This window comes from Oreochromis aureus, linkage group 12 (assembly GCF_013358895.1).
Source record: "Oreochromis aureus strain Israel breed Guangdong linkage group 12, ZZ_aureus, whole genome shotgun sequence".
In the NCBI taxonomy this organism is placed as follows: domain Eukaryota; kingdom Metazoa; phylum Chordata; class Actinopteri; order Cichliformes; family Cichlidae; genus Oreochromis; species Oreochromis aureus.
In genome coordinates this window covers 6,243,935-6,262,232 of record NC_052953.1, presented here as the reverse complement: position 1 = coordinate 6,262,232, position 18,298 = coordinate 6,243,935, and positions in this window count along the sequence as shown.

Genomic DNA, 18,298 nt, shown 5'->3' with positions numbered 1-18,298 from the left:
GCGAGTTTCTGGTCCCCAGATTTTCTCTTGGCTTTGGTCCCAACAAAATCTTCAAAAAGCGGCTGATCCCAAGGACGAGAGAGGAGGAGAAAGGGTCGGGTCCGCTTCTAAGTAACTGAAGGTGTATGCTGTGCACACTGGATCCGGTCTCATCCTGTCTGTGTAGCAGCACACATTTCCGATGCTGACCCGAGAGAGGACGCGACGTGCGTCACAGCAGCGCGCTGCAGAAACAGGTAAAATCCAGGTAGATTCAGGGGGGGAAAAGAAAGAATTGTAATAATGTACTTGCCCTCTTCTTAGAATACGTGGAAAAATTTCCAGTATATGAAAATATTCGACACTAAATGACCTTTGTAAAAAAAAAAAAAAGTTCTTCTAAACTCACTAATTTTCTTAACATATTTAAAACTGTGTGAGATACACAATTATATATACATATAATTATATATAATTATAGGATACTGAGAGTGTTTTTTCAGTTTTAAAGTCAGCAGCTTAAAGCTTAAAAGTCACCAGTTATCTTTGGTCAAAACACGTGAACAGATCTGAACTGTGAAGCTGTTTCACCCTAAATTATGTTATTATTTTGTGTTAGTTAACACCATAGACTCTCCATTTTATCACCCACTGGTCTCTGGACTTTTCTGGACTTGGTTTTTTCTGTTTTTTTTCTGGGGAAGCCATAAAGAGGGTGGAAAGCTAATTAATTAGCTAATACAAGCTTTGCTAGCAGGCTGCATCTGTGCAACTGAAGCTGAGGTGAAGTCTAACAGATGTTTACAGCTGCCTTAATCAGATTCCATCTGTTACTTCAAGCAATCAGGCCCCTACTAAAGCTAAACTTTAGCTCTTTATACAATTTTCTTTGTTAAATGTAGAAAAAAGTGTACAGTTAAGAAGGCATAACTTGGCTATGAGACAACTAAAAATAACACGTAAAATAAATATCACCTCCAAACAGAACAGTGTCAGTGTTGTTTCTTATGACAACAAAAAGTAGTGATTTTGATCCAAACATCATCCATTGTCTGATCACATACCTGCAGCTATTATGCCTAGACTGTCACATAAAAACTTTAACTTAGCTTAACTTGAATTAATTTTTGTCTGCATCAAATCTAATTCCCTTTATTTTGCTCTTCATATTCGCTCTTCAAGGGACAAAACACCTACATTAAAGCTGAACTTGTTGTTCTTATGTGATCTGACCAAGGAATTTTTATCGACGTACAAATTGACAAAAACTGAAAGATGTTTAGTTAATGTTTGTTTTCTAATTTGAAAGTGATTTCTTAAATTCCTGTCTTATCCATAAAACATTCACACCTTTTTTGTGTTTAAACAGACAACATAATTATAAACTTTGACTTACTGTAGAGAAAAATTAAAATTTGTTTAATGAAGAGTTTTTTTTGTTTTTATCTTTAAAATGACCCAACAGGATTAAAATTCCTCCAAAATAGATATAGATAAACAATTCCATGCTGTTTGCTTTTCCTGATTTTGTAGATAAAGACATATCAAAAAGATATTTGGATTCAGTCAGCAAGGAAGCAACAAAGCTCAGATTTGCAATATGTCTGTCTTTGTTCCAAATAAATATACGTTTTTGTTTCTTCTGCGTTACTCTTTGTTCGTAGTCTGCCACAGTCTCTTTTTTCCCGTCCTACACTTGGAGCGGCACCAAGAAGAGACAAGTTTAAGGTCTTTATAGAAAGAAAAGATTTTATTGCGTGAATTATTTAGAGGATAAAGCAGGCTGAGATTCCACTGTATTGTACAGACACGAGCGTGTAATATTAATGGAGTTGAGATGTTAGAGGTTATTTTTCGTCTTTTCTCCTGCTCCTGCGGTCTTGCAGTGCTTCTTTCTTTCAGCATGCAGCCGCTCCCTGAGGAAGCCTCTGCTCCGAGCAGCAAAAAGTGAAGATCTTGGGGTCAAAGCTGGAACAGTGACAGCACAGTGACAAACTGTGTCTTTTATTAGGCTGTTTCAGACCAGAGAACAGATGTTGAGTTTAAAGTTGGCAACGTTGCTTTGTGTTGTAAATTGCTTATAGACTTTGATACACCAAAATAGGCTCGGATCATGCTAGTATGCTTCTTAAAATCATGCTTCTAACTCATTAGTGGGGGGTGTTGTTGGTTTTTTAAGGAATATTGCAAAACATTTTTATTATTTTTTGTCGTAGAACCAACATTTCAGTGTATAAACTAATTCAAGGCCTCATTTAGTGTTCTTGCCTCACTGCTGAGAGATAACAATCTAGTTTTACTGACATGTTCCACGTTAGACAGACAGGGTGATGTTGGAATAAGGTGCAGGTTTGTGCCCCATTGATACCTTTATGTTTTGGAATTTGCTGATTCTTTTCATTCAGTTTTTACTGTCTATGACATTTGGTTTAATTAGGTTTAAGCACTAAAACCTACTTAGTTGGGTTCAGGAAAATTGATATTCTTAGGGCTAAACCACACTGCTTGCTAACACATCAGTTGGGAGTGACAGACCTCTCTAACTAACGCCATGACCCAGTGTGTAATTGGACCTCAGCAGAGGCACTAAGGTACTAATACGATACAGATGGAGAGTCCTCATATTTGTTTCTCACAGCTGGAGCTCTCAGTTGAATCTCACTGAGATGACTTAATTGTCAAGCGTTGACATAAAAAAGGCAGCTTCAGATTTTGTTATGTTAACCACCAAACTGATAAGAGAAATATTTTACAGTCTACAGCTGAGCAAACTCAGATTCATTGTGTAGAGAGTGGACGGGGCATTGCTGACTTCAACTGAGGATATAGTCGGGTGGTGGAAAGAACACTGAGCATCTCCTGAATCCCACTGACACTGCAGTGGAGTCCGGTGATGAGGGGGATGACACACCCACCACTGGAGGTCAGATTATTCATATAGCTCAACTCCACAGCAGATGAGATTCACCTTGAATTTGATGTTTCTACATGAACATTACAGGATCAAGAAAAATGGTTTTCAATAAAGTTCCAAAATTGTATCTACTTACAACATAAGGAAAATTTAAAGTGGTCCAAATTTGCTGTCTAACAGACTGTTTGTTAGTACCACTGGGATCACAGATGAGTTCGTTGCTTCCATTTTGACTACATTAAACTGTGAACATGAAGCTATTTAAACCTCGGTGAAAGGACGGACACATGACTCCACACTCAAACGCTGCCTCTCTCCATCCTCCTCCTCCTCTCACTGGCCGTTTAATGGCATCGCTCAATAAGACAAACAGGCTTTCGGTGTAAGTCGTCCACTTTGATGTGGAGATCCGCATTGATCTCCTCTTCGGGGCGATGGATTAGCTTACAGCAGGTGCTTTTTACACCTGCCAAGGTCAGGTAACAGACACTGAAGCACTGACGAGGCGAAGTCCGGTACAGATGAGGAATTCAGTGGGTCACACAGTAACGTCACAATAACCAGCAACTGAAAATCTGTTTCCATTATCAAAATTAAAGGTGTGGATTTCTCAGCCTGGAAACTGAAACTTGAAAAGCCAGTCTGCAATTTATATACATGTACATAGTATGTCCAGCTCAATCTCATTTATATGGCACTAATCTAGCAATAGCAAAAACCTATAATGTCAGAGAGAAAACCCTAAAAGTCAGATTCCTTTTAACAGGAGAGACCTCCGTAAGAACCAGGCTCTGGGTAGGACAGGGGCAGGTTTGGCAATAAAGGGAAAGAGAAGAGAAAAAGGAGCATAAAGAGACCAAAGACAAAACAAAAACTAGAGGAAAGAAAACAAAAATATTAATGACACACATGTAAATATATGAAAAGACCGGAATAGAGGAAAAGTGCTCAGTGCTTCATGGGAACTTCACCGGCAGCCTCAACCTATTTATGCACCCATATGGGAAAGTTCAGGAAGAACCAGGCTAACTGTAAGCTGTGGAAGAAAGCAAATTCTGACCCCAAACTGGAAGCCGGTTCACAGGAGAGGAGTCTGATAACTGAAGTCTCTGCCTCTCTTTCTAATTTTAGAAACTCTAGGCACATGCAAACCTGCAGTCTCAGACCAAAATGTCCTTTTAGAATAGTATGATGTGGCGAGTACTTTAAATGTGACAGGGCTTAATCATTCAGGACTTTCTATGTGCAAAGAAGGATTTGAAATCATTTTCTTCATTTGACAGGGACACAAAGAAGATAATTTGCTCCTTTATAAAGCTGATAACAACAACAAGTATTTAATAAGCGGATAAAAAAGTATCACCAATTCAGTCCCTCTGTTAGGAAAATGTAAGGTGTAATTGTTAAATGATCACCTAAACTGTGAAAAACTGAATATCACGCAGTATGTATATTAGCCAACTCTACGGGGATTAAGTGTGTTGTGTTTTTCATTTTTTTTTTTCAAAGAGCAAAGAAAAAGTAACAATTTTTTCATAATTAAAATGATACCCGAGCCCTGTTGAAGTTTGAAAATGGGTTAAAATAAAGTTATCTGTGTCTGTGCTTTTCTTCGTACTCTTCATCTTCTAAGCAGGCGAGTATCTGTCCTCCAGGACATGTTCCACTCCAGTTCATAAGCCTGACTGGCACGGAGGCACTGCAGAATACTTGATGTGACACAGCGTCATGATACCCACCAGATGCCTTCAGTCCTCCTCTGTATCTCTCACATTCTGCTTCGCTCTGACTGATCTGAGCTCTTGTTTTTTCAGTCGGAGCATCATCCAGAACATGGCTCCTGACTTAGCGAGCCAAGGGCTGACAGGATGTTTCCATCTCCCTCTGGATCTCCACACAAAATCTGTTTACAGCTGACGCATCAGCACAACAAGCTGCAAGACCAGAGCCTGAAACACACATCAGTGCTTTCTATGGAAGATTTAAGTCTTACTCCTTATTATATACAAATATGATTATTTTTTACTGCTACTACTTACTCCATACTGTTCTCTCATCACAAACATAATTTGCTCTTGAAACAGCAATTAAATCCCAGACTTAAGCCTAAAATTACCTCGCCAGCCCCCAAATTCTTAGTGAGGTCTCTATATTTTAACGTATAGCCTCAGCTGACTTGCTTTTGGTGTTCTGGCAAAATCAGGCTTATTTTAATATGTTTGCTTGGATTGTAGTGTCAGAAACTGATGCGCTGTTCTTTCAGAGTTAAAATGAACTCACTTCCACTTTTGTTCACATAACAAATTTTTACATTTTTTTACATGTCATCAACCGAGACAGATCCTCATTAAAACTGCTTTTTAGCAGAGATGACTCTTCTGTCTTCTGGCATTCAGTTACAGTTAAATCTGCTCTGACAAACTGGCCTGCAGGTTTGGATTGTGTCAGCATTGCCCTCCGTCCCAGCAAATCACGGTGGTTAAAGTCATGTTGGATTCCTGGGAAAAAGTATTGCATTCAGCTCTGAGAAAACATGGAAAACTATCTTTTAAAAGGAAAATGTAGCTTAGTGAGTTTCCTGTTAGGTTATGCAAGCATTGCATGGCACGTCATTCTACATGTGCACTCCTTTTTTTTATAGAGGCATATAATAGATTTAATAGAAGCAAAATCACTCCTAATAGTCTAACACTTTCGACACAACCAGGGCAAACAAGCGTGCTTCCCACTTTTAAAAAATCATTAAATGTGTTGTTTAATCTGGAAACTGTAGCAAATGTTGGTCACCATTTTTCAGGGTTCAAACATAACCAAGGTACAAGTCCAAAATATAAAGTTTTTTTAATCATAATTAGCGAGGTTCAAAACACAGAAGAAGACTAACATAAGACGAGGAATAGCGAAACACCTGACTCATGAACACGTCACTCGTTTGTCTGCTGGCACAGAAATACAAACTGTGTCTCAGTTCTGGTATCTGTGCTCTCACACAGAGAACATAAGTACAAGAATCTCAATTTTGATAATGTAGTTTTGTCTTAATGCTAACTACTGAATTGTGTTAGCAATTTGCAATTTTCACACATATTACAAAATTATTTTGCTTTAAAATAACTATTACAATGTAATACAAAACTAGAAGAAAAATGAAAGCATTTCATGTAGCAGTTCTTAATAGTGTGAAAGTGTGAACATACATGAGTTAAGACACAGAAAATTAGAACGGCAGACAAGAATAGAAAACAGGAAGTGAAGGATTTGAAAAGAGGGAACACGGGTTTGTACAAAATAAAGCAAAAACACTGTCAGAAAATATACAAAAACAACAAGAACTGTAATCTCAAAATAAAACCTGAAAACACGAGCTTCATATTTGGACTTTTCTTTGCATTTCAACACTGAAATCGAGTGCTGCTGCAGACACCTGATCCTGATGACTTTCATTTGAACGTCTACATTCAGAGAGTGCGCATCAGAGCAGTTTGCCTCCACTGATTTGGCTTGTGAGCTTACAGGTGTCTATTATTCTGCCTGTTATTTAGTCTAGAGATTCCAGTGTGAGAAAAACAGGTACCTATGACCTCTGTAAAGGGAAGGCAGGGAGGGAGCTTTTGGCACCTGGCAGCCTTATTATCATTTCATCAGCTCAGAGGTTGTCTTTGAAAGGACAGACTCCTGGATGGCTACCTGCTGTGGCATGAAGGCCCTCAGTGCTGTGGTGAGCTGGATTTCCTTAAAGCAATGGGGATGTTAGTGCTACATTAACCCTCCCAGCCTTTCCCATGAAACCCCAATGTTTATAGGATATATAGAGTTATCCTCATGTTACAGCTCATGATGTCAGGCTGCTGCTCTGCGCCGTTTCCCTGCGTCATCAGTCAGCCTGGATCCATTCAAGCGGCCTAAGATCCTGAAGAGTGCACAAACAGACCCTCACCTTCAGACAAAACAGAGGAAAGAACCCGTGTTTCTCAGACGTGAGCTTCTGTTCTTACCTCGTGGATTTGTTTCCAGCGGTTAAATGAGTGTAATTAGATTTTTTTAAAGGATCGATAAACCAACCTCAGCTGCAGACTTACAGGTTTTTGGCTGACAGGTCAAGCTTTAGAAAATGTGATTTTTTTTTCTTTTACTTTAATGATGACAGTTGACTCTCTCAGTGGGATATTACTAAAGCTACAGCCCTGAGAAATACTAATTCATTTCCATAAAGTTATAAATGTATGGATTTTACTGGCTAGTGGCTCATATTTTTAACACTTTGATTTAATAATGTAATATTATAAGATTTTACGTGTGATACTGAATCCCTGTAATTACCCAGACAAAACACCAAGTTTCAAGAAACGATGTAATAATTCTGTCTGAGCAACTTATGTACAAGTGTATAAGTTGATGTTTTATTTAATTATTGTGCAGTCTGTGAAGTCTCAAAGAAATGAACGCAGTAAATAAATGATTGGAGTGGGTTAATGAATGGGCTCAGCATAAGTAAAATATTTACTACTCTATAAAAAGTCTCAGTAGTTACGATGTTTGTGACACTATATTTGTACAGAGCTCAAACAAGAGGGCAGAGGAAAGACTCAGCGAGGACTTGGGTCCTTCTCCACTACCAATCTCTGCCTTAAATCATCAACTTCCAGGCCTGAATATAACAATAACAATAATAATAATAGTAATGATAATAATAATAATCATCATCATCATCATCATCATCATAAAGTAATAACCAATACTTTATTGGCTAGTGCCAAAAACTGAAATTCCTCCACTTCAGTTTGGATCCAAAAGTCACATCCTATAGACTCCTGTGTTAACATGTCCAGCCTGGTACAAAGACTTGTCTCCTCCTTCATGTCAACTCTGAGTGGGGAGATTTTTTTTTCTAAATCATCCATCTAGATACTAAAGTTAGCGGTGTGGCTACTTTAACTGACAGGCGTCTGTGCACAGGCAGCTAGGCCTTATCTACACTAATTAGAGTCACTCAACTGGACCGTGTGTGTGTGTGTGTGTGTGTGTGTGTGTGTGTGTGTGCTGTTGGTGCCTTTTAAGGCTTTTTAATGGAATTTTCTGCTTATTATGTCTTGCTGTGCACAAACAGCCTGTCCAAGAAATTTATGCTTCAGTTTTGGTGAGTGAAATTCTAGTATTTTATTAGTCTGTTAATTAACACTAATTAGCAAATGTTTGTGCTCGTGCGTCATGTCTATAAAGTGGACACAGCTTCCAACCAAGGTTGCTAGTGTTAGCTAATCACATCATCTAATTCTTATTAAGGTAAGTCTGGGCGCCTGAAAAACCACCATGACAGTGGCAAAAAAGCTGAGTCATCAAAATCAGCATCTTGCTCATGCTGCTGTCTGTGGTTAAAATGTCAGGTTTTACACCAGAAGCAAACATGTCTATGGTTTAATACAGATCATGCATTTGACTTTATCCTTTCACTGACCCTTTTTGAGCCTTTTAGAGCATTTTTATAGTGATATGTGACTATATTAATTGCATACTTACATTACTGTCTGGTATAGGCATAATAAATTTGCTAATGTTATTCTTAAGTTTAATTAATGAAATCCTTGTGAACTTAGCACTAATTAATTAGCATCTGTGTCTTTGTGTTTGGGTTGTGAATTTTATGGAAAAGAAATAAGCTGTTTTTTGCACACAAAGACCTAAAAATAACTAGACACAAAGAAGACGCTAAATAAATGAAACAAATGGCTTCAGTTTTTGTCAGCAGCAGTTAAATCTGCTTCTTAACTCTTGTGGTTTTCTCCACAGCTGGAAAGCTCAGCTGGATGACACTACAGCTTCAAGTATAGCTCACATTCTAAATTGTCTCACAAGAAAAAAAAAAAAATGATCTTAATACTTTTGCTAAGTTCACCAATTTGAGCACAAACTAAAAGCTAACACCAGAGAACCAATAAGTGCTCTTGCATGTATTTTTGAGAGTCCACAGTTTGGTAACAAAGTTAGATTTGAAACATTTCAACAATGACACTAAGTATTAGAGTTCTTACTGAAAATCATTCGGCAGTTAGAGACATTTTTGCATGAAACATAAAGAAAAAATCTCTAAAAATATAGTGATGATTGTTTAATCATTTTGAACACTGTTACTGGGTCAGAAAGGTAACATATTTGTTTGTAGTAACACAGAGATGTACGGTCTAAAGTCATCCCACATGTGCCATCTGGTTGCAGAGACACCTCCTTATCCTCCCCCTGCAGAGAACCAACAGTATTATTAATAATGAAACACAAAGATTTCTACTTGATGGTTTGGCCCACTCTGTGATGCTCCGACCACACTTTTAGAAAAATGAAAAAGGCTTTTTCAAAGAATATTTCAACTTATCTCCAGTGAAGCGCGCCGAGAGCATCTCTGTTTTGAGGAAGCTTTTATGGCGTGTGGAGCCTAAGAGCGCCTGCCCGTCTCCATCTTCCTGCACCGTCTCAGCCTTTTCTGTCCCACTAACACAGCAGAAGACGGTTCAAACATTCAGATGTCAGAGGCTGGAAGGATTAAATGTTCGGCTCTAGAAAAAGTTCTTAATTTTTCTTAGAGAAAAATGATGTAAGGATGAACCAGATGAATTGTTAGTGGAGTAGAAAGATCTTTGCTCTGAAACAGAAGATAGAAAAAACATCCTAACAATTTACTGTTCCTGCAAGAGCTGATGGATATTGATGCTCTGGTAGCAAAACTATTATTATGGGAGAGTCAAAATAACGCTGATGTAATAAATAAAGTGTAATAACACAATGATAATAATAATAATTTCACCTTCAGATGTAATAGGAAGGTTTTATTGCATTCCATAGGCATTAATGTGGATGTTGGTCCCCCCTCTGCAGCTGCAGTGGTCAAGGCTTTGTGAGGTCAGAAACTGATGTTGGGCAAGAAGATGCCAGTCGCCTCCTGCTTCATCCCAAAGGTGTTTGACGGGGTGTCATGCTATTATGGTTAGTTGCACAATGGGCTACAGTCATGCTGGAGCAGAAAAGACCCTTTCCCAAACTGTTCACACAAAACTGAAAGCAGAGAGTTTTCATCCATCAATCTGCCTGATAGAGAAGATCATTCATCACTTCACAGAACATATATCAACTGCATGAGTCCAGCATGAGTCCTCACTCCACACAGTCAGCTTCTCTGCTAGCTGTGACAGTATAAACGTGTCTTATTTGTAGTGTTCTTTAAAACTCTAAAATTTTAAAAGTTTCATTTTCTGCATTTCCTCCATTTGTATTTTTTCTGGTTTCTTTTATCTATACAGAATGTGTAGAGCCAGACGACAGTGTGATTGTTTATCTCAAATAACACTAACAAACAAAAAAAGGAGAAACTGCAAGGTTCAAAATAATTGTCAATATCTGTAAAAGATTTTAGGTGTTACCTGCTGACAGGTGGGTTGAAGAAGGAAGCTTGTTGTACTGTATGAATTGTGACAAAGCTGGAAAAGTCTTCCATGAATAAGTGAAGGTTAAAAACTTTGTCACACTCAAGGTCATGCTATTAAGATATGCAGATTAGGTCCAGGTGAAAAAACAAGTGTATGTGTGTGTGTGTGTGTGTGTGTGTGTGTGAGAGAGAGAGATCACTTTAATAAACCATGCATAAAAGGTGGAGATTGCATAAAAATAAAGGTCGAAGAAACAACTGGCACTTTCTGAGTGCATACGCTTTCATTAGCAACGCTCTGTTACACGTGAATAGAACTTTAAAGTGACCTCCAACTTTAAAGAAAAAAATCTATTACATTCAAATCATAATAGAGTGTGAAACTGAGCCACACCTGCAGCTTTGATAAAAACTGCTCCTTGGAAATATGTTCAGGTAGGCAAACCTGACAGTGGTGCTTGAAGGAAAATCAAATCATTACCAAGCTTAAAACTCTGTTTTCACAGTCACGTGTACTTATTCTCTTGGGAACATGAATCTTGACTAAACATTTCTCACCCACTCCGTCCTGTCACATTGAGATTTTACCCACAGGGAACCCTTCTTTCTCCTAACCAGCCATTCTGGAACCAGCGAAGGTATGATCTACCCTGAGGTTACCTGGTGAGTCAGATTTAGACAAAGCAGCCATAAAGTTAAGTTTTACCTTTCCTCCAAAGACATCAAGTCTCAGCTCCCAACTGTCACCCTGAATGTATTCCAGTAAGTTAATGAATATTCGCTGGCACTTAAATTAGCATATTTTTCAGGGAATTAGCATAGCCAGTGACATAAATGTCAGCAGGAGGGGAACAGCTGAATCAGAGGGCATGCAGAGAGAGAGTGGGCAGATCGGCCCCCTGAGGGGACAGCAGGTCAGCATTCATTATGTTCATGAGCTGGACAAGATGCAGGAAGGCCTGACAAAGTGGTGGCAGCAAAGGAGATCGTTCACAATACTAACATTAAAGTCCAGGAACAGCAGGTTTAGAGGCAGGTAAAACCTCACTGATTGTTTCACTTCCTGTCAGGGGGTGGAGCCAATAGATCACAATATTCCTGAAATACTAGAAAGAGTTTAATGACACTCATGTGCTAATGCTACATTATCTTAAGATTACTGGCATGAGTGAAATCTATTTGCAGTATTCAGTATCAGGCCTTGGTTGTCAGAATTATCCTTGATGGCTTTTTAACAGTAGCAGCTTTATATATTTAAATTAAATCTACAGATAAACAGGAAAGGGATTCAATATTTTCAAAAGCCAGTTCATGCCAGTGACTATTCTGGTTCTGATGAAAGGACTTATTACCAGTTACAACTCATCTAGTTTGATTTGATATTGATTGTGTTTGATGAAGATTTAAAGCCAGGGTGTAACACTTTTCAGCTGTGTTATTGGTGACTTTTTAACTTTTTTAATTGGATTATCTGTCAATCAGACTTGTTATATTTACGTTTTTCCAAATATGGTAACCTCTGGCTCTAAAAACCGCAACATGGCAGGGGGCGTGACAACATATATATATATGTATACGTATATATATATATATATACATATATATATATATATATACATATGTATATATATATATATGTATATATATATATATATATACGTATATATATATATATAAACGTATATATATATATATATATATATATATATATATATATATATATATATATATATATATATATATATATATATATATATAGCAAGCCACTAGCTCATGTTTCAGTATCTTCCAACCTCACTGTCTTAAATTGTTTTCATTTGAGATTCAAATACTTGACAAGAAATCGAGGATTAGAGGAAATCTAATTACATTTCTTAAGCAGAACTTAGAATTCAGGCACTCGGATTGATCTTGTGATTGGAGGAACTGTAGAAATTTGACTTCAACTTAACCTCCTAGGACCTGGCGTCCACATATGTGGACATCACATTTTGAGTTATTTAGACCAAAATACTCAATTTTGCTCTATAAGGGCCTGATATCCACTTACTAGGACATTATACTGCTACTGTTCTATCAAAATTTTAAAAGAATATCCTCATATGTGGCTCTTACTTTTCTTAAAAACAAAAATAAGGTAAAAAAAAAAAATCTGATAATTCTTTGTTTTTACATTCATCGGACCCCAATATGCCGAAATATCAAAGAGAAATTAAAAATGCATGCCGTGGAAGAGTTCGGGTTTTAGGAGGTTAAGCAGTAACGTCTGTAAAATTCAGTGTTAATTAGGATTAGTGGGAATTATTTTGTTTTTAAATGCTTCATTTTATTTTGGTGAGGCCAACAAAAGGTCAAACATTCAGATTCTTTCTTTCTTTCTTTTTTGTTTTAATTAACTGCAAGTCTGCTTTCCACATTGAGATAATAGCAGAAAAATTAGAAATGCTGCTTTACTACCTTGTGTTTCCCTGATTCAAATTTTCTTTTTGAGACAAAATTCGACTTAATTGATCCATCCATCAATGTCCTTCCACTTACCCAATTCAGGTAAGCATCTAATACTCTCAATTCTACTCTAATCTTTTTTATAGTTTTCATATTGCCCTGGTTGCCCGCCTACTGTTTCCACCAGCCTGATATATCAGCCTAAAGTATTCCTGTACTTAAGTTTTAAGCACTGGTACTTTCCTGTGTGAGACTGGCTGAGAAAATACTGATATGATCCTCAGCAACTATCTAAACTAAACTATTTTGTTTGACATGGATACATGCATAGAGCCTGAGGATATGCTCCTGTTAGTACATATCAACTCAATATGACTCTAACAGGAAAACAATGCAGAGCAGCCAACATGTGCCTATCAGACTGTGGACACGCTGCATGCGTGCCATTTAGTGCTATCTTGAATAATTAGGGCAATAATAATGAATACAGTACTGTTAAACAAAGATGACCAGGTTAAGGTTATTTTATTATGCACTTTTACAGTGCTCCTGCTTTAGTTAGTGCCACCATCTTAAGGCCATGCATCATAGCAGGTCTCACTAGTGTCTTTTAAAACTTCTCTTTCACTCTCGCTCCATCTGTCACAAATCACCCCTGACTCTCATCTCCACCCACTCCACACTGCCAGCATTCCTCTTCTCATCGTTGTGCATTGTCTCATTTACACACATGTATTCTGTTTTACTTATACTGCCTTTTATTGCTCTTCTCTCCCGAGCATACCTCTACCTCTCCATGCTCAGTTCTACCTGTTACCTACTCTCACTACAGATCAAAATGTCGTCTGGAGTTCATGGAGAGTTCTTTCAGATGCTCCCAAATGGGTCACTGCTGCAGATGGATCCACATGTTTGATTTGGCACAGACTTTATGTCACACATGAATGCCATTCCTGACGCAGCCCTCTCTTTCAGCATGCAGCATACAAGCTTGTGATTCCATGAAGCTGGGTTTGTGTTTCCTCCTGGAAGGAACTCAAATCTTTCAAGATTAGATTTCTTTATATTTTGGATCACAACGTTCAAGTTTTATAAGGCAGATAACAACTTAAAAATATTTTTATATTATATTATATTATTATATTATGGGCGATCGTGGCTCAAGAGTTGGGAGTTCGCCTTGTAATTGGAAGGTTGCCAGTTCGAGCCCCGGCTTGGACAGTCTCGGTCGTTGTGTCCTTGGGCAAGATACTTCACCCGTTGCCTACTGGTGGTGGTCAGAGGGCCCGGTGGTGCCAGTGTCTGGCAGCCTCGCCTCTGTCAGTGCGCCCCAGGGTGGCTTTGGCTACAATGTACCTTGCCATCACCAGTGTGTGAATGACTGGATGTGTAAAGCGCTTTGGGGTCCTTAGGGACTAGTAAAGCGCTATACAAATGCAGGCCATTTACCATTGTTTTTGGGGTAGTATTTGAGAATTATTCATTTTATACATATATATGAGGTGTACATCACATTTTGCTTTTTGTCTCTGTGTGAGAGACACACAGTAACTCACCTCAGAGAGCAGCGGCTTCAGGCTCTAAGCTACTCCTTACTGTCAGTGTCTCATTAAAATTGGCATGGTGTGGTAGTTCATCTGTTTTTTAATGAGCTGTTTGCCTGATCACCATCACCCTGAGCACAGACAGCTATCCAAAACAGAACAGCTCATTCAGCTGAAATGAAGCCTGACACGGCCGTCAAGGACACTGCAAAGTGCTGGCTCGCCCTAAAACACACGCTGGTCACTGTCACGGGTTCAAAATATTGGGGATGGATACATGGAGGAAAACCAAAATAACAACACTGGTCCGGCCGGGTCAAGTCAAACGATGATTTTAATGAACACACATGTGGGAGATGGGACACTGTACGCAGACAGCACCAGATCTCTCACCGAAAACCACACAACAATAGTTTTTATGAACATCAGGGTATTGGAACGCCCCCTCATGCGTAAAGTAGGTACAATACAATCAATGTTGACAACTTTTAACACATTAAAAGAACATCTTCTTCTTCCCGAGGCCAGATCCTTCCCAGTAATCTTCTAACTCTGCTTATCCCCTGGAACAAACAGTCTCTCCTGCAAGCATAATCAAACAGCTACAAGGCTTTGCAAACTATTATTTAAATATTTGAACTCTCCCCTACACATGAGTTTAACTGCTGCTTGTATGTGTGCGTGTGTGCCTCGACCTCGGCCTTCACTCCGTCTATAAGGACAGAGGCCAACACTTCATGTGTGCAATAACCTAACTGAAACCATACATGTAATAAATGTTCTAATCAAATGCCACTACTCAAAGCTTAATCAAAAGAGTATAAATGAATAAAGGATCATGATGAATAACATGATATATGTGTTTTGTAAGCATGTGCGGCCTTCTACGCTCTACGTCACTTCCCTCAATAGATCAGCCAGACATCCCACTGACTGTAGCTTTTAACCCTTACTGACGTGAGCACAACTCCATAATAAGCACCAAGCAGCAATATGTATAAAGATGATCATGGTTACACCTGCAATGAAAGATTATATGATTATACCAACACCTGTAAATAGAAGATTAACATGAGGTTATAACAATCACTGTAATACAAACGTTAATGTACAGGGAGTGCAGAATTATTAGGCAAATGAGTATTTTGTCCACATCATCCTCTTCATGCATGTTGTCTTACTCCAAGCTGTATAGGCTCGAAAGCCTACTACCAATTAAGCATATTAGGTGATGTGCATCTCTGTAATGAGAAGGGGTGTGGTCTAATGACATCAACACCCTATATCAGGTGTGCATAATTATTAGGCAACTTCCTTTCCTTTGGCAAAATGGGTCAAAAGAAGGACTTGACAGGCTCAGAAAAGTCAAAAATAGTGAGATATCTTGCAGAGGGATGCAGCAGTCTTAAAATTGCAAAGCTTCTGAAGCGTGATCATCGAACAATCAAGCGTTTCATTCAAAATAGTCAACAGGGTCGCAAGAAGCGTGTGGAAAAACCAAGGCGCAAAATAACTGCCCATGAACTGAGAAAAGTCAAGCGTGCAGTTGCCAAGATGCCACTTGCCACCAGTTTGGCCATATTTCAGAGCTGCAACATCACTGGAGTGCCCAAAAGCACAAGGTGTGCAATACTCAGAGACATGGCCAAGGTAAGAAAGGCTGAAAGACGACCACCACTGAACAAGACACACAAGCTGAAACGTCAAGACTGGGCCAAGAAATATCTCAAGACTGATTTTTCTAAGGTTTTATGGACTGATGAAATGAGAGTGAGTCTTGATGGGCCAGATGGATGGGCCCGTGGCTGGATTGGTAAAGGGCAGAGAGCTCCAGTCCCACTCAGACGCCAGCAAGGTGGAGGTGGAGTACTGGTTTGGGCTGGTATCATCAAAGATGAGCTTGTGGGGCCTTTTCGGGTTGAGGATGGAGTCAAGCTCAACTCCCAGTCCTACTGCCAGTTTCTGGAAGACACCTTCTTCAAGCAGTGTTACAGGAAGAAGTCTGCATCCTTCAAGAAAAACATGATTTTCATGCAGGACAATGCTCCATCACACGCGTCCAAGTACTCCACAGCGTGGCTGGCAAGAAAGGGTATAAAAGAAGAAAAACTAATGACATGGCCTCCTTGTTCACCTGATCTGAACCCCATTGAGAACCTGTGGTCCATCATCAAATGTGAGATTTACAAGGAGGGAAAACAGTACACCTCTCTGAACAGTGTCTGGGAGGCTGTGGTTGCTGCTGCACGCAATGTTGATGGTGAACAGATCAAAACACTGACAGAATCCATGGATGGCAGGCTTTTGAGTGTCCTTGCAAAGAAAGGTGGCTATATTGGTCGCTGATTTGTTTTGGTTTTGAATGTCAGAAATGTATATTTGTGAATGTGGAGATGTTATATTGGTTTCACTGGTAAAAATAAATAATTGAAATGGGTATATATTTGTTTTTGTTAAGTTGCCTAATAATTATGCACAGTAATAGTCACCTGCACACACAGATATCCCCTAAAATAGCTAAAACTAAAAACAAACTAAAAACTACTTCCAAAAACATTCAGCTTTGATATTAATGAGTTTTTTGGGTTCATTGAGAACATGGTTGTTGTTCAATAATAAAATTATTCCTCAAAAATACAACTTGCCTAATAATTCTGCACTCCCTGTAATGTCAATAGCTTCAACAAATGCTTTAATGCAATGCTCATTATATGATTCTGATGCAATGATAAAATAACAGTAAAATACCTCCTCTCATCACCCTGTCTGACCTTTTTTCCATTGCACTGCTGACCCAGTCTGCAGAATGTGCTGCTGTAAACACACACAGCTGACAGGGTCTGAACTGTGACTGTCTGACATTCTTGGAAATCATTTGAAACTGTACTTGTTTTAAGGGATCTCATATTTGAATCAGATATTGATCTGGATCGGGTAACTGTGCCACTGTGCGCACCGATTTTGTCCATTCAGTTCAGTGTTGTTCTGCATTTACAGTGCCACAATTCAACAGCAGTGCATTGGTTGCTAACAGGATATCTGGACATACTTTATGCATTTTTTTGTAAGTTTTTAATTGTAATCAACTGAGCTGACAGGATGAAAAATCTGCAAAGATTATGATGTTTTTCCTGTTGGCTTCTCTCTCTCTCTCTTTATATTCAGACTTGATGGGGAGCTCGTACTGCCCAATGAAAACATTACATGTAGTCATCGACTAAATTCAGTATTAATTTAGTACTAATTCACTTCAATAAACTTTCAGGTGTAGTGTAGATACTAGGGGTGCAACGATACACAAAATTCACGGTTCGGTTCGATACTTTGGTGTCACGGTTCGATATTTTTTCGATACAAAAAATGTTCATGCCTTTTTAATTTATCATTTATTAAAATTATAAATATATATTTTAACTCAAAAGTACAGTTTTTAAATTTAATGTTGCTGAAACAACAAAATAATAATAATAAAAAAAAATCTATCTGATCGAGAAATCACTCATCTTTGGAAAAGAGAGTTTATTACAGAGAAATGGCTCTTTCCAAAATAAAAGCTATACTATACGCTTCTTCTGGGATATATTCTCAGCAGCATATTAAACATATCAGGTCTCCATAAGGAGAATCATGTGCTAACGGCTGTCTAATGAGTTTGTAGCATGCGTGCTTGTTGTTTTTGTCTGCTTCCACTTGTCTTTGCACTAGGATGATGTCGGTGTAAATGTGCAGTCATATTCGTTGTGTTCCCACTCGTGCTGTCAGCGTTAATCTCATTAAAATGACTTTAACGCCATAACGCCGCAAATCTCCGTTAACGAGTTACCGCGGATCGCCCCGTGCGTGGGGCTGGACGGCGTCAACACGTTAACAAGGTAACTGCGCTAACGCACTAGTTCCCACCAATTGAGCATTGCATGGCACATCCGACATACTGTTTTACTTTTGTCCATGACGCGCTTACCATCAGGGTCATGCTTCACATGAAAACCAAGATAGTTCCAA